Below are 12,338 nucleotides of genomic sequence, written 5' to 3' on the forward strand. Positions count from 1 at the left end.
CTTCCTTCCTTCCTTCCTTCCTTCCTTCCTTCCTTCCTTCCTTCCTTTCTTTTTTTCCATCCATCCCCCCCCCTCCCTTCTTAAGAAGAAAAGTAATTTTTTTTTTGCAATTTTGTTGTTTTCCAGTAGGATAAAGCTTTATTATTGAAAGTCTTTAAATTAACTAGATGAACAGATGAAACTATATAGTATCCTTTATATAGTTCAGAAATATTTTTTAAAAAAAGAAGTAAGAACATGTTAATTTGATCTCTATCTGCTAGAAGCAGACGAGGTAATGGCTGTTGTTATCAACCATCAGAAGGCTGATGTTTGTGTTATTATGACCATTACTGTGATTCCGGGTATTTAATTTACTTACACAGAAGTGGTAGTATGTTTATAACTTTTTCCCTTTATACAAATAAATTACAACCTAGTATATTTGTTCAGATACAAAAGAGAAATCCTTTTTGAGACTAAAATTCAGCACTCAAAAAAGTGTTAGTAAGACTGTTGGTTAGTGACTTTGCTATTAGATATAGTATGCAAGAAATACAAACGCACGAAGATTCCCATTTGCCAAGGCAACAACTGTAAGACATTTCCTATATTTGACTGCTTATTAACAGCACTGTTTTATTATATTTCATTTCTGGTTGATTTTTGTTTTTCATTTTAAAATAACTACTGAAAAATCTTGCGCAACATTTCATGTTTTACTTCCCGTTTTTTCCTTAGGCTGATGACACATCATCAATTTTTCTAGATTTGATTTAGAAACAAGAAATACATCAATTTCTCAATCCTTTAGGAAAAATTAAGTCATTACACAGGACAAAGTATCTATATTCCAAAGGTTTCTAGGACATAATAATTCATGATAAATGAGTTTGGTTTTACATCCTAATAATAAATATCTTTCTTTTTTTTTTTTCTTTTTTTTTTTTATTTTTTTTTATTTTTTTTTTTTCTTCACAAAACAATGTGGACCTGAAGTGTACAAAGCCTATCCCATTTGAAAATCACATTTCTGTTTAAAGTAGGGCAGCAGTTCTGTAACATGACAGAGCCATTTTGTAGTGTATATTAGCTTTAAGATCAACTTCTTTGTTAGACTGTAATCACAGAGCACAACTCTCAGATACTCATAGGCCTTTCCTATTGATTAAAGTGGCAAAAATTCATATGCATTTTTGAAGACTGTCTTGACCAGAACGAACGAATCTTTATAATTTTTTATTTTTATTTTTTATTTATTTATTTATTTTTAATTAAATGTGTCAGCATGGAACCCATATAGGATATTTTTGAGGGCTATGCATTAACAGTATAGAAGTCTTTCAGGTTGCCTGTTACTTGTGGCAAATCTTCAGAACTGTTCCTAAATCTGCACATCATAAAAAGTAATACTGACAAGTAAGAAAAAGATTAGAGAAATAGCCTTAAAATTAAATTGCATTTAATTGTCATACCTTCTTTGCAGTATGATGGAAATCAACTTCTTGTATAGTTGTGTGGATCACTTCATGTATCTTCCTTTTTTATTTATTTTACTCCACTTGGTTTGAATATTCTAATAATTTCATCAGAGGAGTTTCATGGTAACATTATATTTTTTTCTCTGAGACCAAAATTATTCTGAACTAATGGATAAATAACAGTTTAACCAAGTAGTGGAATCTACAGAAATATTTAGGATACCAATTTAAGTGAGGCTCTTATTTAGAACAAGACATTTAACTAAGGAAAGATGAAAATGAATTTCAATTGTGCTGATCATGATACTATTACTACTACTACTACTACTACTACTACTACTACTACTACTACTAGCAATAATAAATAATCACATACTTTTTACATCTACCTGCAAAATTCTGTGGTAATTAATCCTCCTAATTTCAGTTACCTTCTTTGATATGGGTCTTTTAGCTTATTTTACTTGTTTTTCTTTCCTCTACTGGGTGTTGCTATTCTGTTGTTCCTCGGTATTTGAACCTCATCGCTTTACTCCATCTTTGCTCCAGATAAAACAGTTTTAAGAAATGATATATTCTGTAGCAAAGCATGTTTGTATTTTTTTTCATGGCTTTGTATGATTAGCTAATGGCTAGATTATTTGGTTGCTTTGTATAATTTTGATTACCTCTATACGTGGCTTCATAATAGTTCAGCTCAATGAATTCTGCTTATTATTCAAGTTTTCTCAAGTATGGTATGACACATCAATATGTTAAGTGCCATAAATTTGATGCAATATTCTTTCTTCTTTCTATGTATTTCACATGGATGTTTGTATTGTCCTCGCAATAGTTTTACTGTACATCACTGATGCTTATTCCCATTATTCTAAGATAATATTTTTGCTCAGCATCACAACTGGGATTATTACGAAATTGTCTCCACAGTTTAGCTACAGAAAAACTATTTATCTGACAGAATAGCTGCAAGTCTTGTTGAATGCTTGAATAACTGGAAATGTTCTGCAAATACCGTAGTGACATCAGATGTCCCACCATTAATTCTTTCTCCAAAATATGGCTGAATTATAGAGTTTTAAGACTGCAACTTGAGTAGCTAATTCCCTTTAGCTTCATGTGAATTTAAAACAAATGTGCAGATAACAGCAACAACAGACACATGCACACACAGAAAAACACTTAAAGCTCTAAAGCAATCTCAGGTAGAGAAAAATTCTTGAAATGACTTTATCAGTTACTTGAATGTTTCAGTATGTTATTCTCAATCAATTATTTTACCCATTGTCTTCGCATTGATAGTTCTATGAACAGATTTAAGTCTTATTAATTATTACTTAATTAATTACTTACTTAATTACTTAATTAATTACTTAATTATTACTTAGTCTTATTAATTTATTACTTGCAGGCATAAATACGGTTTCTTGTCAGGGAAGTAAACACTGCTATTGTTATGGGTGCTTTGCTCTGGTTTTGTCTGCTTTTTTTTTTTTTTTTTTTTTTTTTTTTTTTGCATCTTCTGGTCAGGGAGGATCTCACCAGTTTGACTGCCATCACCATATTTCATTTACCAACTGCTGTGATACAAAATGCAAAGCATCCGTGCTTGTAAAAATAAACCATTTCCTTATTAAAAGATGTTGTGTGCTTTATTCTGCTATGACAGTCAAGGCGTTCCATGAGATGTTTTAGAGTTCCCAAGGGCTGGAGACTTGGCTATTCAAGAAGTGTCAATGTATAAGCAATTCCAGCCAAGCACTTATGATACATAATTAACCTAATAAATGGATGCAGATAATTCTCTATCCATGCTCAAGTTCTGATTCCTTTCCTTCCGTGAGAATCCTTCTTTGTTTTTTGTTTTTTGTTTTTTGTTTTTTTTTTTTGCTTAAAGCTTGCTTCCTGAGGTATTTCTTGTGATAAGACTGATTGATTTATTGAGGAGGCAAGTGATGGGTGCTACTGTGTGACAATCGACATCACTTTGCGAACATTTGAAAGCCCCTTCCTCCAGAGCTGCTTGCCTCTGGAAGAGAGTGCTCAGGAGTATTTACTGTCAGAAGACCTGTTCTGTGACTAAATAGCTCCAGCTTGGTATGAGAAAACTGGGGAATGATACCATCTCATCCTGTGAAAAACAGGATGCAGGTGGGCATCCCTGCTCCCTCTTATCTGCTGGCAAGGCCTGGAAGATGGGAGTTTCTGCTGAGATCCCAGAGACAGAAGCTGCCACTCCAAGGAGAGCTGGCTCAACCACTTTGGATTTGAGCTGTCATTCCAAATAGAGCTGACTTGACCATTTTGGAACCATTGAAAAGGGGTCATCATCGCCATGGTCATCATCATCATCAACAGAACAACAATGCCCAATGACCCACCACTACTGAAGATCAATGACTGAACTACAAACCTCGCTGGATCCATGGTGGTGACTATCTCCCTCTTGCTTCCTATAAAGACACCGTGCTTCTTCTTTCCTATCTTTTCTGTTGCCCTCCTTCCCTTCCCCATTACCCTAATTCATAATAGTGTCCATCCTCCCCTTCTTCAACTCCCTAATGTACCTCGACTGTGGATGACCCTATATCAGTTCCAGTTCTTATTTGGTGAAGTATAAACGGGAAGGGGAAGGGGAAGGGGAAGGGGAAGGGGAAGGGGAAGGGGAAGGGGAAGGGGAAGGGGAAGGGGAAGGGGAAGGGGAAGGGGAAGGGGAAGGAGAGAGAAAATAAATTAGGAAAATGACTGTGCACTTTGGAATTAAAATGATAAAATTACTCCTTACTCTTTATTTCATTCAACTAATATACTTACGTTGCATGCATTAATTTGACTTGTCTTTGTTCTTTTCTGTTTCATAATAAAGAAAATTTCATGAAGGAAAAACCTTAAACAAAAAAATTAGACATTCTTTTTCATTTTGAACAAGACAAAGTTATGCGATTTGTTTTAGTGAAGAAAATTTATTGATTTTTCCAGTAGTAAATAAGATTAAGAGATGTGGAATTAAAGATAAATAAATAGTTTTCTATATGAAGAACATAAAAAATCACAAATGTTCACTATTGAGAGAATACTAAATGTACATTTTTTTTAGAATTATCTATTTTCTGATGTCCAGTTTTCTGCTCTAAATTGATATTAGAATTCTACAAAGTAGGATGTCTTTTAAATTTCACCTGCAGGATTCCCAGCTTCATATTTTCTTTTATTGCAGTAAGAAAATAGGATAATTATCTTCCTTAAAGTTGTAATTCTCCACCATAATTAAGAACCAGAACTATTAACCCATCTTTGGAGGTTATCTGTTCTTTAAAATGAAAGGTATGAAAAATGAAATTAACATATTGGGTATACAGTGAGTAATACGTATTTTTGTCTCCTCTTGCAGCTTCGTAGTAAAAGGTTTCTAAGGATTAGTAGTGGATTAGCTGTGCTGAAAGTTAGAACATATTTTAGCTGAAAAATCCGAATAGCCATACAAAGAATGGATTATCCTCCCAGTCTAGACGGAGGAATCTGGTTGATAATGGTATTCCTTAGTGGTCTAAGCACGAGGAAAATAAACATTGTGATGCAGTATTAAAAAAAAAAAATCAATAGAAATATTTATTGTAAAGATATTTCTACATTTTATCCCAGAAATACTGAAGAAAGTGCAACAATTCAGTGTCAGATAAGTAAACAGTGTAAAATATAGCTATATAAAGATTTTAAATATATATATATACAATAGCCATTTTTTTCCTAACCCTATGAGATATGAAAGAGAAAGGAGAACATAAAGATTGGCAGTGGAGAAACATAAAGATTGTCAAATGATCTCATAAATGACATAAGCATAAAAAGTATCTGACTTGTATATCACTTTTGGTAATACTAAAAGCTTTTGTTAGGCTGTCTACAAGTGATACAACTTTGTCTTCCAAATGGGACAGAAGATTATAAAATGTCTTCAGTAATAGAACTATATTTTAATTTCAATGGATGTCAGTGCTGAATACAGTAGGAAAAAAAAAAAAAAAACAACAAACCCAAAGCAAAACAAACAAACAAACAAAAAAATCCCAAACCTATATAAAACTAACTCTGATAATTTAATAATGTTTGTAAAAAAACCAACAAATGCTAACAATTCATATCTGGTGGACATATTTTGTCTTGAACTTTTGTGAGACACGTGACATATCCTGAAAGTACTTGTCAAAGAAAATGCTTACCCAGGAATATTTGTTGACATGCAACTCCAAAAATCTATGTTTTTCCTACTTTTCTAATAATTCTCCCTAATGAAAAAAAAAACAAAAAAAATCTTGAATATATCTATGTCAAAAAAAGAGGGTTTTTCTTTCTTTCTTTTTTTTTTTAACCCCCATTTTAGAAAGTCTAATTTGAGCCACAATTTAAGAAAATCCTCCCCTGTCAAATTTATCCTGAACTTAAAAGTTTCTTGAGAAAAAAAGAATTTTCTCTAGTAAACCTCAAACTCTTTACTGTGCTCTTCTGTTTCTGTTCTTGTAGACAGAAAACACTTCAATTACTGTATCCATTACATATTATCATATAATAACCTTTCCTTCTGTAAAGTTTCCTACTGTAAGAGTTTCATTGACTTTCAAGATGTTCTCTAGACTTCGTTTATCATTTCACCCAGACACTGGCACTGTTTCAGAAATCAAGGGAAAGAAACAAAACAAACTGAAATAAATAAATAAATAAAAAGCCAAGAAGAAAGAAATCAAACAAAACAAAAGTAGAAATGTAAAGATGCAAAGCCAGCAAACACACAAAATTGTGGCTTTCTAACTTACAAAAAAAAAAAAAAGATTGAAAGCTGAAAAAAGAGCAAAGATGTGGGAGTGGAATATCAAAAAGGAAACAAAAGAAAAAGACTAAAGAAATTATTATAATGAAAACTAAAAGCCTTCCTTCATGTGCCTTAAAAATAGATACTAATGTTTTGCAGATTAACTTTGATTCTGTAATTGTGGACTTATGGAGAAATGAATGTTGGTGAACTAAAATGCTCATTTAAGGAGTATAGCTAAATCCATGGCACAGCAGAAATAGGTTTTGCCCATTATGCTTTGATTTTTGATGATAAACGGTAAGAAATGTTGGGGAAAGGTGACCATTCAATACTTTTTTATTATGAGGTAATGGCTCCAATGATGTTAGCAAAATTATTAAAAACATTATCAGTTCTATTCTCTCTGAAGACTCTTAGTGTTATTTTCATCCTTCCCTGCTGTCCTAAAATGTATTCATATATGGAATAATTTTTGGGGAGTAGTTTATAAATGGAGCAAATCAGAATTAAGTAAGATTTTGTCCCTTACATTCAGAGTTTTAACCCAAATGTGATAATTCAATGTTGTTAAACTACATGTTTAAATTGAAGTCAATATTGTTGTTCTTTTAAAAGGAACAGCATACCTTGCTCTCTTCTGTGGTTTTGACTGGAAAATTTATTCGTTATGCTACTCATGAAGAAGATATGACTTTTCACACAAATGTCTTCAACTTCATTTCTCTTTTTAGTAGTATCATATGCAAGGAGAGCACAGTGTGTCATTGTGGTTTAACCCAAAAAGCTAAACAACACACAGCCTTTCACCCACAGCTCCTCCCTGCAGTGGAACAGGAAAGAGCATCAGGAAAAAATTTAGAGCTCATACAGTGAGGTAAAAACTATTTACTAACACAGAAAAGGGAGAAATATTAGTAATTATATAGATAGTAATGTTCATAGAATCATAGAATCACTAAGGTTGGAAAAGACCTAAAAGATCACCCAGTCCAACCGTTCACCTATTCCCAATAGCTCCTACTAAACCATGTCCCTCAACGCAACATCCAGTCTTTCCTTGAACACCCCCAGGGTCGGTGATTCCACCACCTCCCTGGGCAGTCCATTCCAGTGCCTGACCACCCTTTCTGAAAAGTAATACTTCCTCATGTCCAGCCTGAATCTCCCCTGCCGTAGCTTGAAACCATTCCCCCTGGTCCTATCACTAATAACACGAGAGAAGAGGCCGACCCCCAGCTCACTACAACCTCCCTTCAGGAAGTTATAGAGAGCAATAAGGTCTCCCCTGAGCCTCCTCTTCTCCAGGCTGAACATTCCCAGCTCCTTCAGCCTCTCCTCATAAGCCCTGTGTTCCAGACCCCTCACCAGCTTTGTTGCCCTCCTTTGAACACGTTCCAGGGCCTCAATATCTTTCTTGCAGTGAGGGGCCCAAAACTGGACACAGTACTCGAGGTGCGGCCTCACGAGTGCTGAATATAGGGGAACAATCACCTCTCTGCTCCTGTTTGCAACACTGTTTCTGACGCAAGCCAGGATGCCATTGGCCTTCTTGGCCACCTGGGCACACTGTCGGCTCATGTTCAGCCGAGCATCAATCAATACCCCCAGGTCCATTTCCTCTACGCAGTCCTCCAGCCACACCGCCCCAAGCCTGTAGCGTCGCCTGGGGTTGTTGTGGCCGAAGTGCAGGACCCAGCATTTGGCCTTGTTGAAACTCATCCCATTGGCTCCAGCCCAGCTCTCCAGCCTGTCCAGATCCCCCTGTAGGGCCTCGCTACCCCCAGGCAGATCCACACTTCCAGCCAATTTGGTGTCATCTGCGAATTTACTGAGGGTGCACTCGATGCCCTCATCCAGGTCATCAATAAAGATCTTGAAGAGGACAAGAGGACATGTTGGTATAATAAGAATGCATGTATGTTTATATGTGTATGTGTATGTATATGTATATGTATATGTATATGTATATGTATGTGTGTATGTATATATAAAGCAAATGTATATGTATATGTATATGTATGTGTGTATGTATATATAAAGCAAGTAATGGAAAATTGCTCATTACCTATTGACTAGTGCCCAGCCAGTGTCCAAGTAGCAGCTGCACTAATTGGCCAACTCTCTCCAGTTTTATTTTTTGGGGTGATTTTTTTTTTTTTTTTTTTTTTCCACATGATGTCATACAGCATGGAATGTCCCTTTGGCCAAATTATTTCAGCTGTCCTGGTTCTGTCCCCTCCCAGTTCCTTGTGCTTCTCCAGTCCTCTTACTGACAGGATGGTAGGAAAAGATGAAAAAGTGAAACGTCATTGGCTCTGTTTAGCACTGCTCAGCAACTACAAAAACAATGGTAGCTGATCAACATTGCATTTTATCCTAAAGCCAAAACATAGAGTCACAGAGACATCATGAAGAAAATTGTCCCAGCTGAAACTAGGACAGGCATCCTAATAACAAACATTCTAATACTTCTGTGGTGAGTTGCCCTAGACTACTAGTTAAACTCGTACCCAACTGCTCAATCACACCCCCATCTGCCTGCTGGAAAAGGAGAGACAATGAGAGGAACAGGAATGAGAATGCTTGTGGGTCAGGACAGAGACTGAGAAATTACTTAACAGTGCTGCCATAGAAAAAGTAAACTTGACTTGGGGAAATTTAATGTAATGTATAGGGTATTCAATGTAATGTAGGGGGTAGCGTGAAACAAAAAGACAAACAGTAAAATAATATCATTCAGAGTAATCCCAAGCAGGCTGAGTGATGAGTGGACTGAGATTAACCCTGTGGAGAAGGACTTGGAGAATTCTTGTGAATGAAAAGCTGGACACGATCCAGAAGTGTACTCTTGCAGCCCAGAAATCCAACTATATTCTGCGCTGCATCAACAGGGGGGTAATCAGCAGAGTAAAGGAGCTGTTAGTCTTCCTCTGCTCTGCCCTCATCTGGCCTCATTTAGAGTACTGCATCCAGGCATGGGGCCCCGAGCACAAGAAGGATGTGGAACTGTTGGAACAGTTCCAGAGGAGGGCTATGAAGACAATCAGAGGGCTGGAGCAACTCCTCTATGAAGAAAGGTTGAGGCAGCTGGGTTTATTCGACCTGGAGATAAGGAGCCTCTGGGAAGACCTTACTGCAACCTTTCAGTACTTAAGGGGGGCCTATGGGAAAGATGCAGAGAGACTACGTATCACAAAATGTAGTGACAAGACAAGGAGTGATGATTTTAAACTTAAAAAGGATAGATTTAAAATAGACATCAGGAGAAAACTATTAACTACGAGAGTTGACATGCACTGGAACACGTTGCTCAGAGAAGCTGTGGATGCCCCATCTCTGGAAGTGTTCAAGTCCAAGCTGGATGGAGCTTAGAGCAACCTGATGTAGTGGAAAGTGAACCTGCCTACAGCAGTGGAAGTTGAAACTGAATGATCTTTAAGGTCCCTTTCAAACCAAACCATTCTATGATTCTAATATTCCTTCCACTTTTTCTGGCTCAGTTTCACTCCTTTGCTCAAGACATCTTTACCCGGCCCCAAAGCAGCACAGAGGGATAGTGATCAGTCCATAGCAGCTCCTCTCTGCAACTCTTTTTTCCCCACACTATCTCTCTACTCCAGTGTGGGTCCTTTAGCAAAACATACTCTTGTGGGGGCTCTGCACATGCTGTAAGGATTATCTGCTCCTCCATGGAGCACCTCATCCTTCCTCCGTGACCTTGCTGTTTCTTCTGTGTTTCTCTTTTTTTTTTTTTTTTTTTTTTTTTTTAATTCCCTTCTTTCTCTGCCTGTGTCATGCTTTCTGCCCTTTCCTGAATATGTTTTCTGTGAGGCACCACACTATCTTGGCTGCCCAGCCATGCTCTGTGGTGGGGCTGCTGGAGCAGGCTGTGTCCTGTGCACATGTGCACAAGGCAGCCCTGGCTTTGCCTCATGGAGGAGCCCTGTAGCCCCCATCTACCAACATTCTAAGGATGCTGTACAGCTTCCCTCTGTAAAAACTTTGATCCTGACACCCAGTGTAAACTAGTACTGGACTCTACTGGTATAAAAAATTATAATATTGGAAACATTAAAAGAGAAAACCTGCCTGTCAAGGGTTGATTGACTTGAAGTTACTCAGTATCAGAGCCACTGAAATTATGACTTGAAGATCATCCCAGGGCTCTTTAGTTGACTCTATGAGTCAACAGATAAGTTCAACAAAGGGTCATTTGTTTGTATTAAATTGACTGTATGAGTCAGGAAGAATTTTTGTTTTGCTTTGGCTTCTGTTTTTGTTATCATTTCACACTGCTGAGATGCTGGTGCCTCTTTCAGTTCACAGTCTAGGTAATATGTTCATTTTTCTCACTTGCTATCAGCCATTTCTAAGGACCCCAATAATTTGTTCTGATAAAAGACCTAGAAATGTCAAATCTTATTTCTGGGGCTCAGTGTTCAGATACATTCCCATGTTAATATTGTGCCTATAGTACATACAAGTGCTAAACTCATTAGAGGATGAGAAGAATCAGACATTTCCAAACACACTTGCTTGGAAGTGTTCTGGAAGACAAGTACACACGAGACATCTACTAGCAGTGCTTCCTTCTAGTTTCCTTTTTGCATGTGGTACATTAACAAAGATGCACTGTGAACAAAGAGAAAATTTCCTGCTTAACTTCACTTCTAAGACAAATAAGCATTCTGACCTTCACTTGTACTACTGGAAAGGATGGACTTTTTACATATGATGTTTCTATTTCATCAAATAGGCATCAATTCGAACATGCCTCACAATACATATGATAAAATAAGTAGAAGATAGAAGAATTTCCTAAGTCTCCTGGGCCAGAAGACTTGATAAATCCTAAAAGTGGAATATTTTAGAACAAAACTTTGGGAGATTATAAAAAACTTTGGGGTTTATTTTTTATTTTGGATTGCCAAATAATTTTGTAGATTTTAATAAATGGTGAAAATGTTGCTACTTAGGTAGAAGGAAGGGAGAAAAACAAAGTGTATTTTCATTCAACACTGACCTTGCAAAGGCCTTTAATACTTAAGTAGTGACTCGCTTTAACTAATTTCTCTGATTGGTAAATGGTTTAAATGGTTCACCTCAGAAAGAAATAGATTCTACATCTAGGACTGAAATATCAATTACCTAGTTTGAAATACAAATGTAAGATAAGTTGCTGTCATAGCAATTTTATATATACTGGCTAAAATGAAAATTTAAAAATACAGAGTAAATAGTGTTCAGTTTCCCTGCAACGTATATGACCTGAGCATACAAATGATAGAGAATATTTATCTCTTAGAATTGACCAAGTTTTGGTCACTGACACACGTGGACTAATGCATCAAACACAAGGAAATATGTTTAAAAGATCAATGTGAAGAAGCTGTGTGAAGACAAATAATTGGCATATACAGGGTCTCTCACTTCCGGTCATCAGACATTCCTATGGATATTGAGCATATAGGGAATGCACACGGTTATTTTAGAACTATTAGACTGCATCTTTCCTTATTATGACACAACAGTCATATGACTCATATACTGGTGAAATGACTCCTGAAATGAATTATATTCACGCCAGCTCTGCACTGCAAACTGATGAATCTTAACTTGCTTGTTACATTAAAATGTATGCATGATGAATCAATAAACATAAAAGTGTTTAGTGAGAAATAATTGTTCTATACTTATTTTACTACTTACAACAGCATTAGATTGTTTTTTCTTCATAGGGAAGGAATTCTATTATTTTATTGTAGCCTGGAAGAAGATAGGGTGGATTTTCAAGTATGTGATTTAGATGGGAAATAGTTATTTTTCTTATATTAAATTTATGGCTAAAAATGTTTGAAGCAGTGGAGAAACTAGTCTTCTCTAAATAAAAATATAATAATGAAAAAGTAGTCTGTGAGAGTCTAGCTAGAACAAAATGCTTTATACTTGAACAACCAAATATTTCATTTGAAAGTTTACCATGAAAGTCTGAGACAAACATAAGAAAATAGTTTTATTTTTTCAACAAGCTAAAGTTAACTAAGGACATCAGATGTTGTTCAAAACCT

This window comes from Lagopus leucura, unplaced genomic scaffold, assembly GCF_019238085.1.
Source record: "Lagopus leucura isolate 7727_CA_CO unplaced genomic scaffold, USGS_WTPT01 Super-Scaffold_100001, whole genome shotgun sequence".
Lineage (NCBI taxonomy): Eukaryota > Metazoa > Chordata > Aves > Galliformes > Phasianidae > Lagopus > Lagopus leucura.